Source organism: Symphalangus syndactylus, chromosome 6, assembly GCF_028878055.3.
Source record: "Symphalangus syndactylus isolate Jambi chromosome 6, NHGRI_mSymSyn1-v2.1_pri, whole genome shotgun sequence".
In the NCBI taxonomy this organism is placed as follows: Eukaryota; Metazoa; Chordata; class Mammalia; order Primates; family Hylobatidae; genus Symphalangus; species Symphalangus syndactylus.
This window is the reverse complement of record NC_072428.2, coordinates 72,317,112-72,332,317: the sequence shown is the minus strand read 5'-3', so window position 1 is coordinate 72,332,317 and position 15,206 is coordinate 72,317,112. Positions and strand designations below refer to the sequence as shown.

The window sequence follows — 15,206 nt, the reverse complement described above, 5'->3', positions numbered from 1 at the left end:
CTCCGAAGCTCGGGGTGCCAAGTCCCCACCGTCATCCGCCGAGGCTATCTCCAACTGTTCACCAAAGAGTGTCTCAAGTTCTGCGCCTCCAAGCAGGAGGCCGAGGAGAAGGCGCTGAACGAGGAGAAGGCGGCCTACGACTGCAGCCCCAACAAGAACGTGTACCTGAACGTGGTCCTGAACACCCTCAAGAGACTGAAGGGCCTGACCCCCAGCTCCATGCCTCAGCATCCTCCTCAGCAGGGCCGCCCTGTACAGCCGCCTCCAGGAGTTCCTGCTCACCCAGGACCAGCTCAAGGAGAACGGCTACCCCTTCCCGCACCCCGAGCAGCCCGGAGGCGCCGTCCTCTTCACTGGCCAGGGGAAGGGGCCCGGCGACTCCTCCCGCAGGGTCTGCTGCCGTTGTGGCACCGAGTACCTGGTGTCCTCCTCGGGCCGCTGTGTACGCGACGAGTTGTGTTATTATCACTGGGGGCGGGTCCGCTGGAGCCAAGTGGCTGGAGGCCGGGTTAGCCAGTACACCTGCTGTGCAGCGGCTCCTGGCTCCGTGGGCTGCCAGGTGGCAAAGCAGCACGTGCGGGACGGCCGCAAGGACAGCCTCGATGGCTTCGTGAAGACCTTGGAGAAAGAGTGTTCCAGAGACGCTTATCCAGGGATCTACGCCTTGGACTGTGTGATGTGCTACACCACGCACGGCCTGGAGCTGACCCGCGTCACCGTGGTGGACGCCGACATGCGAGTGGTGTACGACACCTTCGTCAAGCCCGACAACGAGATCGTGGACTACGACACCAGGTTTTCCGGAGTGACCGAGGCCGACGTCGCCAACACGAGCATCACGTTGCCCAAAGTCCAAGCCATCCTGCTGAGCTTTTTCAGCGCCCAAACCATCCTCATCGGGCACAGCATGGAGAGCGATCTGCTGGCCCTGAAGCTCATCCACAGCACCGTGGTGGACACGGCCGTGCTCTTCCCGCACTACCTGGGTTTCCCCTACAAGCGCTCCCTCAGGAATCTCGCGGCCGACTACCTGGGACACATCATCCAGGACAGCCAGGACGGGCACAACTCCAGCGAGGACGCAAACGCCTGCCTGCAGCTGGTGATGTGGAAGGTCCGACAGCGCGCCCAGATCCAGCGATGCCACCGGTCCGCCTCTCCCGCCGCCCTGGCCTGTCCTTAGCCCCAGGCCGCTTCCAAAACCGCCCTCAATCCCGAGAGCTAACCCTGTCCACCTCGCCGCAAAGCCAAAGAAACGGGAGCAGCCGGCGGCAGGACAGGGCCAAAAGCCGAGACTAACCCCGACCCCCGACTCCCAGTCCCCCGGAGTGCCTGCCGCGGGCCGTCGCTCCTGTCCCCATCCCTCTGCCCCTCCCGGACCTCCGTCCTTCCACCAATGGGCTCCCCGAGGCCCGAGCCCTCACTCCCAGTCCCCCGAGTCCCTGCCGCGGCCCCTCGCGCCTGTCCCCATCCCTCGGTCCCTCCCAGACCTCTGGCCTTCTACCACTCGCCTCCCCCAGCCCACCTGAACCTCCGCGGCTTCTGAGAACAAGGCGAACCCCCTGACCCAACAGCCTCCTGACAGTCTTCTGTCCTGGGCATCTTCCCCTTCTGTGGGGCTCTCTGAACCTCCCCACCCCCACCCGATTTTTCCCCCACCCCCCCTGGCAGGCGCCCAATCAATCTTGGTATGAATTTCAACATTGAAAAGAAAAATCATTGAAAAGCAAAGCTGAAAGTCCTCAGCTTCTCAATGCGCGCTTAGCTGTTTTTCGGTAGAGCCACCACAGGGAGGTGGGTGAAGCACTCAGGCTCTAGAATTACACATCTGGGTTCACATTCAAATTCCACCACTTAGTAGCTTTGTAACACTGGACAAATAGCTTCTGCGCGCTTCTGGTTTTTGATCTCCAGAGTGTGATCAGGAGGTCATGGTGAGGAATGAACGAAGCAACACACGGGCAGCCTTAAAACGATGGCACATAGTAGGTGTTCAATAAAGGGCCCAAGTGGTTTCTTCCACCCAGACCAACCAACGACAATGTCCCAATCAGTCAGTCAACTTCCAACTGGACTCCAAGAGAGAACGAACCATCACGCCTCTCTAAATTCACGTTTCTCTTTTGAATCTGCAGTGAGAGATGACACACTAAGTAGCTAGTTTTGGTGGAGTGCCTGATTTGACAAATGTGCGTCTGGGGGGCGGGGTGGGTGTGTCTGTATACACAACTAAATTAAACTGAGAATCAGAATGCTTTCATTACCATTAATTTACTTTGTGTGTATAAGCCCACACACCCATATATACACACACACTAACTGTTCCCGAACAAGGAGTTAGTGAACAGCAGGATGTCCACTCTGTCAGACACGTTTCGGGAAGCACTGAAATGGGACGTTTCTGATTGATTTTACCACTCCTCGAAGTTTATTTTCCTTTATGACTTAGACTCCTTCTGTGGAGATTTAACAAATAAAAGTCTTTTTTGTTGTATGTTATATCATTTAAGTTTTATAATGTATTTAAGTTTTCATTTTAAAGAGACCAGTGAAAATTATATATATTTATGGTGTACAACGTGAGGTTTCCTACCTGTATACATTGTGGAATGACCAAATCAAGCTAATTAACACACTGGTTTCCTCGCATCCTGATTTTATTGTGATGAGAATACTTTGAAAATCTACTCCCACAGCTATTTTCAAGTAAGCAATACATAGTTATTCACTGTAGACGCCGTGACGCTCAGCAGATCTCTGGAAATATTCCTGCCTGAAATTTGGTATCATTTGACTCACATCTCCCCACACCCTCCCCGGCACCTGCCTCGGGGAAACACCCTTCTGCTCTCTGCAGCTACGATTTCAACGATGTTACGTTCCTCGTATCAGTCAGGTCACGCATTATTCGAATTTTTGTGCTCGCTTTTTAAAAATTTATTATGTATGTATTTACTTTTGGAGACAGGGTCTCACTCTGTCAAGCAGGCTGGAGTACAGTGACACCAACACGGCTCACCACGGCCTCCACCTCCCGGGTTCAAGAGATCTTCCCACTTGAGTCTCCTGAGTAGCTAGGACTAAGGCGTCCAACACCACACCTGTCTAATGTTTGTTTTTTTTTTTTTGTAGAGATGGGATTTCACCACGTCGCCCAGTTTGATCTCCAACTCCTGGGCTGAAGTGCTCCACCTGCCTTGGACTCCCAAAGTGGTGGGATTACAGTCACGAGCCTCCGTGCCTGGCCTTTGCTTTATTTCACTCACTGTAACCTCCTGTAGACTCATTCATGTTGCAGATGATAAGATTTCTTTAATTTGTGAGGCTTCATAGTATTCTATAGGGTATATAGAACTGTTTTAGTGTTGTTGTTTTGCTCTCTTTTGAGACAGCGTTTCGCTCTTGTCGCCCAGGTTGGGGTGCATTGGCTTGATATCGGCTCGCTAGATCCCCTGTCTCCCAGGTTCAAGTGAGTCTCCTACCTCAGCTGAGATCAGAAAGGCAGAATCTGCCTCCCGGGTTCAAGTGATTCTCCTCCCTCGGCTGAGATAAAGAGGCAGAATTACCTTGCCCAGCTCACTTTGTGTCTCTGGCACAGATGGGGTCCCACCACGTTGGCCAGGCGGGTCTTGAACTCCTGACCTCAAATGATCAGCCATGCTTGGCCTCCCAGTGTACTGGCTTTACAGGTGTGAGCCACTGCGCCCTGGGCCTCATTGTGGTTTCAGTTTGCCACACTGGTCTGTAATGGGAGACTGGACCAATTAGTTGGGCTGCAGGCCTCAAGAGGCAATAAGGTAAACATCAGGAAATCAGCAAGGTACTCAGAAGAGAATAGTTTTACAGCACCCAAGAGAAGTCAAACATCTGTAGTAGTCATAGAAATGTAATGAAAATGTAAGTGAGGCACTATTTAAGTCACTACTTTTTTCAGAAACACTCTTCCCAATTCTGACAAAAGTGTGGTATTTTGAGGCAGCATTGAATTGATAAAATACGTATTTGAAATAGGTATTGATATATGTCAATTGTCACGGAAACCTTCGTGTCCTTGTATTGAGGCGTCTCAAGCTTGCATAGGGTGTCTAAGTAAAGTGCCCAAAGGAACCTGAATCAAATACACAAAGAAGTTATTTCCCCACTAGAATATTTTATTATATCTTAAGCTGTAGGGTGCGTGTGCCCAAAGAGCTCGCTTCTTCCATAGGTATCCATGTGCCATGCTGACCTGCTGCACCCAACATCCCATCATTTACGTTCGGTATTTCTCGCAATGCTATCCCTGACCCCGCCCTCCACCCCGTGACAGGCCCCAGTGTGTAACGTTCCCCACCCTGTGTCCGAGTGTTCTCATTGTTCAATTCTCACCTGCGAGTGAGAACACGGGGTGTTTGGTTTTCTGTCCTTGTGACAGTTTGCTCAGAATGATGGTTTCCGGCTCCACCCATGTCCCTGCAAAGGACATGAACTTATCCTTTTTGGTGGCTGCATAGAAATCCTTGGTGTTTATGTGCCACATTTCCTTAATGCAGTCTATCATCGTCGATGGGCATTTGGGTAGGGTTCCAAGTCATTGCATTCTGAATAGTGCTGCCATAAACGTACGTGTGCATGTGTCTTTACACTAGCATGATTTATAAACCTTCGGGTGTATACCCGGTAATGGGGTCGCTGGGTCAAATGGTATGTCTAGTTCTAGATCCTTGAGGAATGGCCACACTGTCTTCCACCATGTTTGAACTAGTTTACACTCCCACCAACCTAGGCAAACAGGGTCTGGAATGCACCTCCAGCAAACTCCAACGGATCTGCAGCTGAGGGACCTGACTCTTAGAAGGAAAACTAATAAACAGAAAGGAACAGCATCAGCATCAGCAAAAAGGACATACACTCCATAACCCCATCGGCAGGTCACCAGCATCAATGAGCAAAGGTAGGGAAAACCGCAAAGATGGGGAGGAGCCAGAGCAGAAAAGCGGAACACTCTCCAAACCAGAGGGCCTCTTCTGCTCCAGAGTCTCGCTCTGCCCCACAGGCAGGAGTGCAGTGGCGCCATCTCGGCTCACTGCAACCTCTGACTCCTGGGTTCAGTTCCCCTACCTCAGCATCCCGAGTTGCGGGGATTATCGGCACCCGCCATCATGCCCGGCTGATGTTCGCACTTTTCGTTTGCATTTTAGACAGGATCGGGATCCCTCCTGTTTAAAAGTTCCACTGAATCTCTGCTCGTGAGTACAGCTGATCTGTACACAATGGTTTCCACAGCATTTGCTTTCCGTAGCCACTGCAGGATTCACCTTCCGTATCTTCTCATCTCCTCTGAAAACCAGCTATACATTGGTAAACGGCTGATTCCTTTGGGGCAGTGTCCTTACAAGCTTTTCCTAAAACCTCAGTGACTTCTTTGTTATTCCGCCCGAGTTCACCATACATTTGATGTTTGTTCTTGCTGCAATTTTAGCGGAATTCATCTTGCTCTGATAGGAGTCCTTTTCAACCGATGTCTCATCCTTCTTAGTGCCTCAGTCTAGATCTAGTTCAGGAAGGTTCTAACAAGTTAGTACAAGTTAATTTTAGTGCAAACAAATTGAAATCCATGCATAGACTTTCAGCATGTACATTTTCTATGAAGTTTTTGAAGACCCCGTGTGTTGAACGTTGCCCACGTCCTGGGAGAGAAGTGGTTGCGGTCCGCTTCCTGTCCTCAAGCTGCCCACGGTGGAGGAGTGCACAGAGCAGGGAAAGGCAAGCCCAGACAGATCCTGCCCACTAGCAGGCAGCAGCAGACGGCTGGCCCAGTCCCGGCTCCGTGGGGGTGCTGTGTGGGCCCGAGCAAGTTGAGCAACCTCCCTGAAACTCAATGTGCGGCTATGTGGCTCAGTTCCACTAGCCATTATGGTACTGCTGAGCAGGGACACTTAATCACCTCAGGAAAAGCAAGCTAGCTCCAAGGTTAGCAACCGGGAGTTCGGGTGGCTTCCATTAGCAGACCCGGAGCCCCCCCGCAAGCTGGAGTCTGGTGGAAGATGAGGTTCAGTGTGATTGGATCGAAGTAGCAACGTAATCAAGGACAAGTCCCACCGTCTCTCACAGAAGAGCCCTGTGCGTATATAAAGGCGGTGCGCCTCCGCGGCGGCACTCGTTGAAGCCGCCAGTTGGGAGAGGAGCAGAGCCACGCAGGTGCTCCCGAAGGCAGCGAGATGTTGCGAGCCACAGCTCCCTGCTGGTTCCCACCTGGCTATCCAGAAGCAAAGAAGGCGGCCGAGGAGGCGGCCCTCGAGGCTCCAGAATTCCCACTGCCCTCTCATCAGCCTGCCCAGAGCTTCGGGCTCTGGGTGCCCCAGATGTACAAGCGGGCCTCAGCATCTGTGGGGATCCAGACGGAGCCCGAGAATACGGGTCCGGCTGTGCCCCCTGCGTGGCCCGAGATGGTGACGGAGGCTTGGTGCTTCCCTGCGCAGCGGGGATCGGCCTGCTGCCTGCCAGCCGCCCCAAAGCTGGCAGAGAGACCCTCCGCAGTCCGCATCTCAGCCCCCAGGGAGAGGAAGAGGATCGCCCACTTTCCCAGCCCTTGCTTGGCCACCGGTGCCACTGATGCCAAGAGAACCCGGGTGGCCAGCAGAAGCCAACGCTCCAATGGCTCCAAGGTCGGCAGACAGCCACGGAAGACGCGCAACAGGTCGGGGATGGCAGACAAGACCTCCACCACCATCAGCTCTAAGCGGATCGTCCGTCGTCCATCCTTAGCGCGTTTGAAGAAACCCATTATCCTCCGAAGCTCGGGGTGCCAAGTCCCCACCGTCATCCGCCGAGGCTATCTCCAACTGTTCACCAAAGAGTGTCTCAAGTTCTGCGCCTCCAAGCAGGAGGCCGAGGAGAAGGCGCTGAACGAGGAGAAGGCGGCCTACGACTGCAGCCCCAACAAGAACGTGTACCTGAACGTGGTCCTGAACACCCTCAAGAGACTGAAGGGCCTGACCCCCAGCTCCATGCCTCAGCATCCTCCTCAGCAGGGCCGCCCTGTACAGCCGCCTCCAGGAGTTCCTGCTCACCCAGGACCAGCTCAAGGAGAACGGCTACCCCTTCCCGCACCCCGAGCAGCCCGGAGGCGCCGTCCTCTTCACTGGCCAGGGGAAGGGGCCCGGCGACTCCTCCCGCAGGGTCTGCTGCCGTTGTGGCACCGAGTACCTGGTGTCCTCCTCGGGCCGCTGTGTACGCGACCAGTTGTGTTATTATCACTGGGGGCGGGTCCGCTGGAGCCAAGTGGCTGGAGGCCGGGTTAGCCAGTACACCTGCTGTGCAGCGGCTCCTGGCTCCGTGGGCTGCCAGGTGGCAAAGCAGCACGTGCGGGACGGCCGCAAGGACAGCCTCGATGGCTTCGTGACGACCTTGGAGAAAGAGTGTTCCAGAGACGCTTATCCAGGGATCTACGCCTTGGACTGTGTGATGTGCTACACCACGCACGGCCTGGAGCTGACCCGCGTCACCGTGGTGGACGCCGACATGCGAGTGGTGTACGACACCTTCGTCAAGCCCGACAACGAGATCGTGGACTACGACACCAGGCTTTCCGGAGTGACCGAGGCCGACGTGGCCATCACGAGCATCACGTTGCCCAAAGTCCAAGCCATCCTGCTGAGCTTTTTCAGCGCCCAAACCATCCTCATCGGGCACAGCCTGGAGAGCGATCTGCTGGCCCTGAAGCTCATCCACAGCACCGTGGTGGACACGGCCGTGCTCTTCCCGCACTACCTGGGTTTCCCCTACAAGTGCTCCCTCAGGAATCTCCTGGCCGAATACCTGGGACATATCATCCAGGACAGCCAGGACGGGCACAACTCCAGCGAGGACGCAAACGCCTGCCTGCAGCTGGTGATGTGGAAGGTCCGACAGCGCGCCCAGATCCAGCGATGCCACCGGTCCGCCTCTCCCGCCACCCTGGCCTGTCCTTAGACCCAGGCCGCTTCCAAAACCGCCCTCAATCCTGAGAGCTAACCCTGTCCACCTCGCCGCAAAGCGAAAGATACGAGAGTAGCCGGCGGCGGGACAGGGCCAATAGCCGACACCAACACCGACCCCCGACTCCCAGTCCCCCGGAGTGCCTGCCGCGCGCCGTCGCCGCTGTCTCCATCCCTCTGCCTCTCCCGGACCTCTGTCCTTCCACCAATGGGCTCCCCGAGGCACGAGCCCCCACTCCCAGTCCCCTTAATCCCTGCCGCGGCCCCTCGCGCCTGTCCCCATTCCTCCGTCCCTCCCAGACCTCTGGCCTTACACCACTTGCCTCCCCCAGCCCTCCTGGACCTCCATGGCCTCTGAGAACAAGGCGAGCCCCCTGACCCAACAGCCTCCTGACAGTCTTCTGTCCTGGGCATCTTCCCCTTCTGTGGGGCTTTCTGAACCTCCCCTCCCCCACCCAATTTTTCCTCTACCCCCGAGGCAGGCGCCCAATCAATCTTGGTATGAATTTAAACATTGAAAACAAAAAACATTTCAAAGCAAAGCTGAAAGTCCTCAGCTTCTCAATGCGCGCTTAGCTGTTTTTCTGTAGCTCCGCCACTGTGAGATGGGTGAAACACTTAGGCCCTAGAATTACACATCTTGCTTCACATTCAAATTCCACCCCTTACTAGCTTTGTAACACTGGACAAATAACTTCTACGCGCTTCTGGTTTTTGGTCTCCAAAGTGTGATCAGGAGGATATGGTGAGGAATAAACGAAGCAACACATGGGCAACCTTAAAACGATCGCACTTAGTAGGTGTTCAGTTAAGAGTCCAAATGGATTCTTCCACACAGATCAACCACCTACAATGTCTCAATCAGTTAGTCAAATTCCAACTGGACTCCAAGACAGAAGGAACCATCATGCCTCTCTAAATTCACATTTGTGTTTTGAATCTGCAGTGAGACATGACACACTAAGTAGCTAGTTTTGGTGGAATGGCTGATTTGATAAATGTGCGTGTGGGGGGCGGGGTGTGTGTGTCTGTATACATAACTAAATTCAACGAGAATCAGAATGCTTTCATTACCATTAATTTACTTTGTGTGTATAAGCCCGCACACCCATATATACACACACACTAACTGTTCCAGAGCAAGGAGTTAGTGAACAACAGGATGTCCACTCTGTCAGACACATTTCGGAAAGCACTGATGTGGGACGTTTCTGATGGATTTTACCACTCCTCGAATTTTATTTTCCTTTATGACTTAGACTGCTTCTGTGGAGATTTAACAAATGAAAGTCTTTTTTATTGTATGTTATTTCATTTAAATTTTATAATGTATTTAAGTTTTCATTTTAAATAGACCAGTGAAAATTTTGTATATTTATGCTGTACAACGTGAGGTTTCCTACATGTATACATTGTGGAATGACCAAATCAAGCTAATTAACACACTCATTTCCTCGCCTCCTGTTTTTATTGTGATGAGAATACGTTTAAAATCTACTCCCACAGCTATTTTCAAGTAGACAATACATAGTTATTCACAGTAGTCGCCGTGCTGCGCAGTAGATCTCTAGAAACATTCCTGTATGACATTTGGTATCATTTGACTAACATCTCCCCAACCCCTCCCTGGCACCTGCCTCAGGTAACTACCGTTCTGCTCTCTACAGCTATTAGTTCAACGACGTTACGTTCCTCGTATCAGTCAGGTCACGCATTTTTCGACTTTCTGTGCTCGCTTTTTAAAACTTTATTATGTATTTATTTTCTTTTTGAGACAGGGTCTCACTCTGTCAACCAGGCTGGAGTACAGTGACACCAACATGGCTCACCACGGCCTCCACCTCCCAGGTTCAAGAGATCCACCCACTTCAGTCTCCTGAGTAGCTGGGACTACAGGCGTCCAACACCACACCTGTCTAATGTTTGTAATTTTCTTGTAGAGACGGGGTTTCACCACGTCGCCCAGTTTGATCTCCAACTCCTGGGCTCAAGTGCTCCACCTGCCTTGGACACCCGAAGTGGTGGCATTGCAGTCACGAGCCACTGTGCCTGGTCTTTGCTTTATTTCACTCACTGTAACATCCTGTAGACTCATTCATGTTTCAAGTGATATGATTTCTTTCCTTTTTGATGCTTCATAGTATTCTATAGGGTATATATAACTGTTTCAGTGTTGTTGTTTTGCTTTGTTTTGAGACAGCGTTTCGCTCTTGTCGCCCAGGTTGGGGTGCAGTGACTTGATATCGGCTCACTAGATCCGCTGTCTCCCAGGTTCAAGTGAGTCTCCTGCCTCAGCTGAGATCATAAAGGCAGAACCTGCCTCGCGGGTTCAAGTGATTCTCCTACCTCAGCTGAGATGAAGAGGCAGAATTACCATGCCCAGCTAACTTTGTGTCTCTATACAGATGGGGTTCCACGACGTTGGCCAGGATGGTCTTCAACTCCTGACGTCAAATGATCAGCCATGCTTGGCCTCCCAGTGTACTGGCTTTACAGGTGTGAGCAAGTGCGCGCTGGACCTCATTGAGGTTTAATTTGCAACACTGGTCTGTAGTGAGAGACTGGATGAATTAGTTGGGTTGTAGGCTTTAATAGGCAATTAGGTAAACATCAGGAAAACAAAAATGTACTCAGAAGAGAATACTTTTACAGCACCCAAGAGAAGTCAAACATCTGTATTAGCTGTAGAAATGTAATTAAAATGTAAATGAGGCACTATTTTAATCACTAGGTTTTTTAGAAACACTCTACCCTATTCTGACAAAAGTGTGGTATTTTGAGGCAGCATTGAATTGATAAACTACGTATTTGAAATAGATATTGATATATGTCAATTGTCACGGAAACCTTCGTGTCCTTGGATTGAGGCATCTCAAGTTTGTATAATGTGTCTAAGTAAACTGCCCAAAAGAACCTGAATCAAATATATAAAAAGTTATTTCCCCACTAGTATTTTTTATTATAACTTAAGCTGTAGGGTGCATGTGCCCTAAGATCACGCTTGTTCCGTAGGTATCCATGTGCCATGCTGACCTGCTGCACCCATCATCTCATCGTTTACCTTAAGTATTTCTCCCAATGCTATCCCTGCCTCTGCCCTCCACCCCGTGACAGGCCCTTGTGTGTGACGTTCCCCACCCTGTGTCTGAGTGTTCTCATTGTTCAATTCCCACCTATGAGTGAGAACATGGGGTGTTTGGTTTTCTGTCCTTGTGACTGTTTGCTCAGAATGATGGTTTCCAGCTCCACCCATGTCCCTGCAAAGGACATGAACTTATCCTTTTTGATGGCTGCATAGTAATCCAGGGTGTTTATGTGCCACATTTTCTTAATGCAGTCTATGATCGTCAATGGACAATTGGTTTGGGTTCCAAGTCTTTGCATTCTGAATAGTGCTGCCTTAAATATACTTGTGTATGCATCTTTACACTAGCATCATTTATAAATCTTCGGGTGTATACCCGGTAATGGGGTCACTGGGTCAAATGGTATGTCTAGTTCTAGATCCTTGAGGAATGGCCACACTCTCTTCCACCATGGGTGAACTACAAATACCTTTGCAAATTTACAAAACTTTAAAGCAAGCGTGTCATCTTTGTGATAACTTCTTTTCATTCGATGAGATAGATTCTACTATTGGCCCATTTAACTAGTGAGAAAAGTGAGACACAGGGGTTAACTTACCCATCTTTACCCAGCTAGTCAGGCAATGGCTACAAGAGAAGGTGGAGGGTCACAGTGAGACTCTGACTTCGCTGGAATGGTCCAGATATCCATTAATATTAGAAATCCCATTGTAGAGTCTTAAAAATTTGTTCTCAGCTTTCTTCTTTCATTTTCCCTCTCAATTTTCTTAACTATTTTCTTTCTTTTAAAAATTAATTTATTGACAAGCCTGACCAACATGGAGAAACCCCTTCCTATTAAAAACACAAAATTAGCCTGGCGTTGTGGCACATGCCTGTAATCCCAGCTACTCCGGAGGCTGAGGCAGGAGAATCGCTTGAACCCAGGGGTTGGAGGCTGCGGTGAGCCGAGATCACGTCATTGCACTCCAGCCTGGGCAACAAAAGCAAAACTAAGTCTCAAAAAATATATTTATATATATTTAGTTCTCTGTTTATTTTCCTTCCTTTATACCTAAGATCTTCTGGTATTTAATTTAAAACTTGATTTTATAATATGTTTAGCAAAATAGGCAGTCCCCATTCTTCTACTTGAGGAAATATCTTTCAACTCTGTTTTTTAGTTATTTTGTTGTTCATCTCCATATGACTAAATAATTTGCTTATATTGCTACTTACTCTTTTTTCAGTTTTGGAATTTTCTATTGGCCTCCCACTAGGAAGATAAGGATATACTTTTCTTTTATGCCTTCACCCTGTTCCACCTCTTTTGTGATAAAATGTTTGTCTTAATTTAATTAGATCAATATTAGTATTTAAATTATTACAAGTATTTTGTTACAAACACGCAAATGCTACTCACAATTGAGCCATCTACCATCTAGAATAATTTTTCTTTCCTCCACAAGTTTTAATTTTCACTGGAATTGTGTAGTTTATTCATTGCTTGGCATTTTGTGTAATTATCACAAATTTAACCACAACTGTGCGAGGGTCTATATCACCTCTCAAAATGATGGGAGGTGTCTGTTATAGTATCAGAAATATGACACTTCCTACTCTTCTACATTACTGTCAACACTTGATATCGCCATTTAAAATTTGTAATCATTCTGGAAGGCATTTCTATGGATATATCCTACAGTTGTTTTAATCTGCATTTTTGGATGACTAATGAAATTGTGCACTTTTCTATTTCTTTATTAGACATGTAGCTATCTTCTTTTATAATATAATTGTTTCATCCTTTTCCCTATTTTTAATTGGATTGTACTTTTTCTTAATGATTTGTAAAAACTCTATTCTGGATACTAGTCTTGAGGTTAGATGTATTATAAATTTATTCTCCCACTTTCTGTGTCTTTTTACTCTCTTAATAAGGTTGTTTGATGAACGTAAGTTCCTAATTTTAATGTAGGACAATTATCTATTCTTTACAGGACCAGCTACGTAATTTACCGGGCTTAGAACAAAATCAAAATGAAGGATCCTATATTCAAAAATTAGTAAATATTTCAAGATGAGGACACAGAATATTAAACCAAGCATGAAGCCCTTTTACTCTCAGGGCCCTGTGCAGCCATATGAGTCACAGAGCAATGAAACTGGCCCTGATTTCATTTTATGTGTAGTGTTTTTTGAGGCCTCATTTAGAGAATTTTTGGCTACTCCAAGGTCATTGAGACATTCTCTTATATTATTTCCCAGAAGCTTTTATGCCTTGCCGTTTACTTTTTTTTTCTTTTTTGAGATCAAGTGTATTTCTATACATTTTAGAGCCCACATGTCAATTACTACTGAAAAGGACATGCTGAGATTTGTTAATGAGATTGCATTGAGTTTACAGATTAATTTGAGAGGAATCAAACCTTCATAATATTGAGTCTTCTAATCCATGAATGTGGTATGTTTCTTTATTTATTCTGACTTCTTTAACTTCTTAATCATGTTTTATATTTTTTTGTAGAAGCTTCACACATCTTTAATGCACAGGTATTTATGGGATTTTATTTTTGCATTTGTAATTTTTAAATTTTTAATGTCTAATTGCTGTTATGTAAAAATACAGTTGCTTTTATAGAAAGAGCTTATATCCAGCAAACTTGCTGTATTCACTTCATCACTTTGTCTGCAGAAGAACAGAAGTTCGACCAGGCAGAAATTGTGCACGTCAGACTCCTGACGTGACATTATGTAGATTTTGAGGCAGGAAAGTGTCTGCCTCATGCAATTACTAAGAATTCCCCTTAAACGTGTAGAAAAGACAATGTAAAGCTTTTCATGACTTGTTATCTGGGTGAGCAAACAACTTCATCCCACTGAGTTTGTTGTTTTCCATCGTTTAAGAAGAAGTTAATACATAATTTCCCTATCTTCCTAATCTTGTTGTAAAGCCGAAACTTTGTGTGTGTATAATATAGCACACATAAATATAATATAGCACGTATATAATATATATTATATATAAATGTGTTTTGGAAAAGGAGGAAGTATTATAAAAGTTTTGTTAATTTTAGATACCAAAGCAGAGTTTTAAAGTTTATACTATTATATGAAGAGAGAGGCAAGAGTTGTAAATTGTTCCTCAAACTTTCATTATGTGTTTATTTAGAAAAATTATTTTGTTTTTCTTTACATGAAAAAATAATAATGACAGCTCCCATTTAATAGAGCCCTGGCAGTGCAAAGTATTCCACATGCATTACCTCATTTAATTCCCTCAATAACTGTTACTGATAAGCAACTCCAAGCTGGGACTAGGGTGAGGAAAAGGAGGCATTTATTTCAGGTACAAAATTTAACAGGGCACCAAAAACTCAGTTATTAAATAAATGACATTTGAATATTGTATTTAAAACATCAAAAGTAATCCAAATAAATCTACAATAAAAAATCCACATTTTAATTAAAGGCAGGGCAGTTATCTTGGGTAACCTTGAGTAAATAACTTCTTTGTGCCTCTGCTTTATTTAAAATGGGATAATAATAATAATAATAATAATATCTGCTCCTTAGGGTTGTAGTGAGGACTTAATGATTTAATGTAAGTGATTAGAACAATGCCTGGCATATTTTAAATGCTGAAACATGCTGGTTAAAATCATCTAGTATTATCTTTACTGGTTTTGCAAAACTTTAAATATAAGAAAACTGAGACTCAAAGGGTTTAAAAGCCTTGACCAATGTTACAAAGTGAGTCGCAGTATTCACACTCAGAAAGTTTTCCTCCAGAGCCCTTTTGTTAATCACTCCACCATACTGTTTCTCATGGGGATGTTATGAACCTTGTATGTTCACAGAGCACGTGGGTGTGCATGTGTGTGCACCTTATTGGTAGAAAGTGATCATACAGTGAAAGCTTTTAAAAATCTCTTGAGATGCTATCAAGTGTTAGCGTATTGACTAAGATGAGTTTTATTAAATTGGCATTGCTGAGCAAAGGAGCACAAAAGAAACGGAAGAAATACGCTACAGGCGGAGTGTGAGATTAAGAGAGCAGGGCCTTCACTTCACTCAAGAGGTTAAGACAGATTATATAACCAGTCTTTTACATAAGAGGGCAATCCATCTTCTTTAGGAGATATATCAATGGTTAGGACTCAGTTAGGATATATTAATGGTT

At 47.2% G+C, this 15,206-nt stretch overlaps 1 pseudogene; it reads left to right on the top strand.

Moving 5' to 3' along the window:
- Window positions 1-241: 241 nt before the first annotated feature.
- LOC134736950 (exonuclease GOR-like) lies at window positions 242-1,501 on the top strand (annotated as a pseudogene).
- Window positions 1,502-15,206: the final 13,705 nt, after the last annotated feature.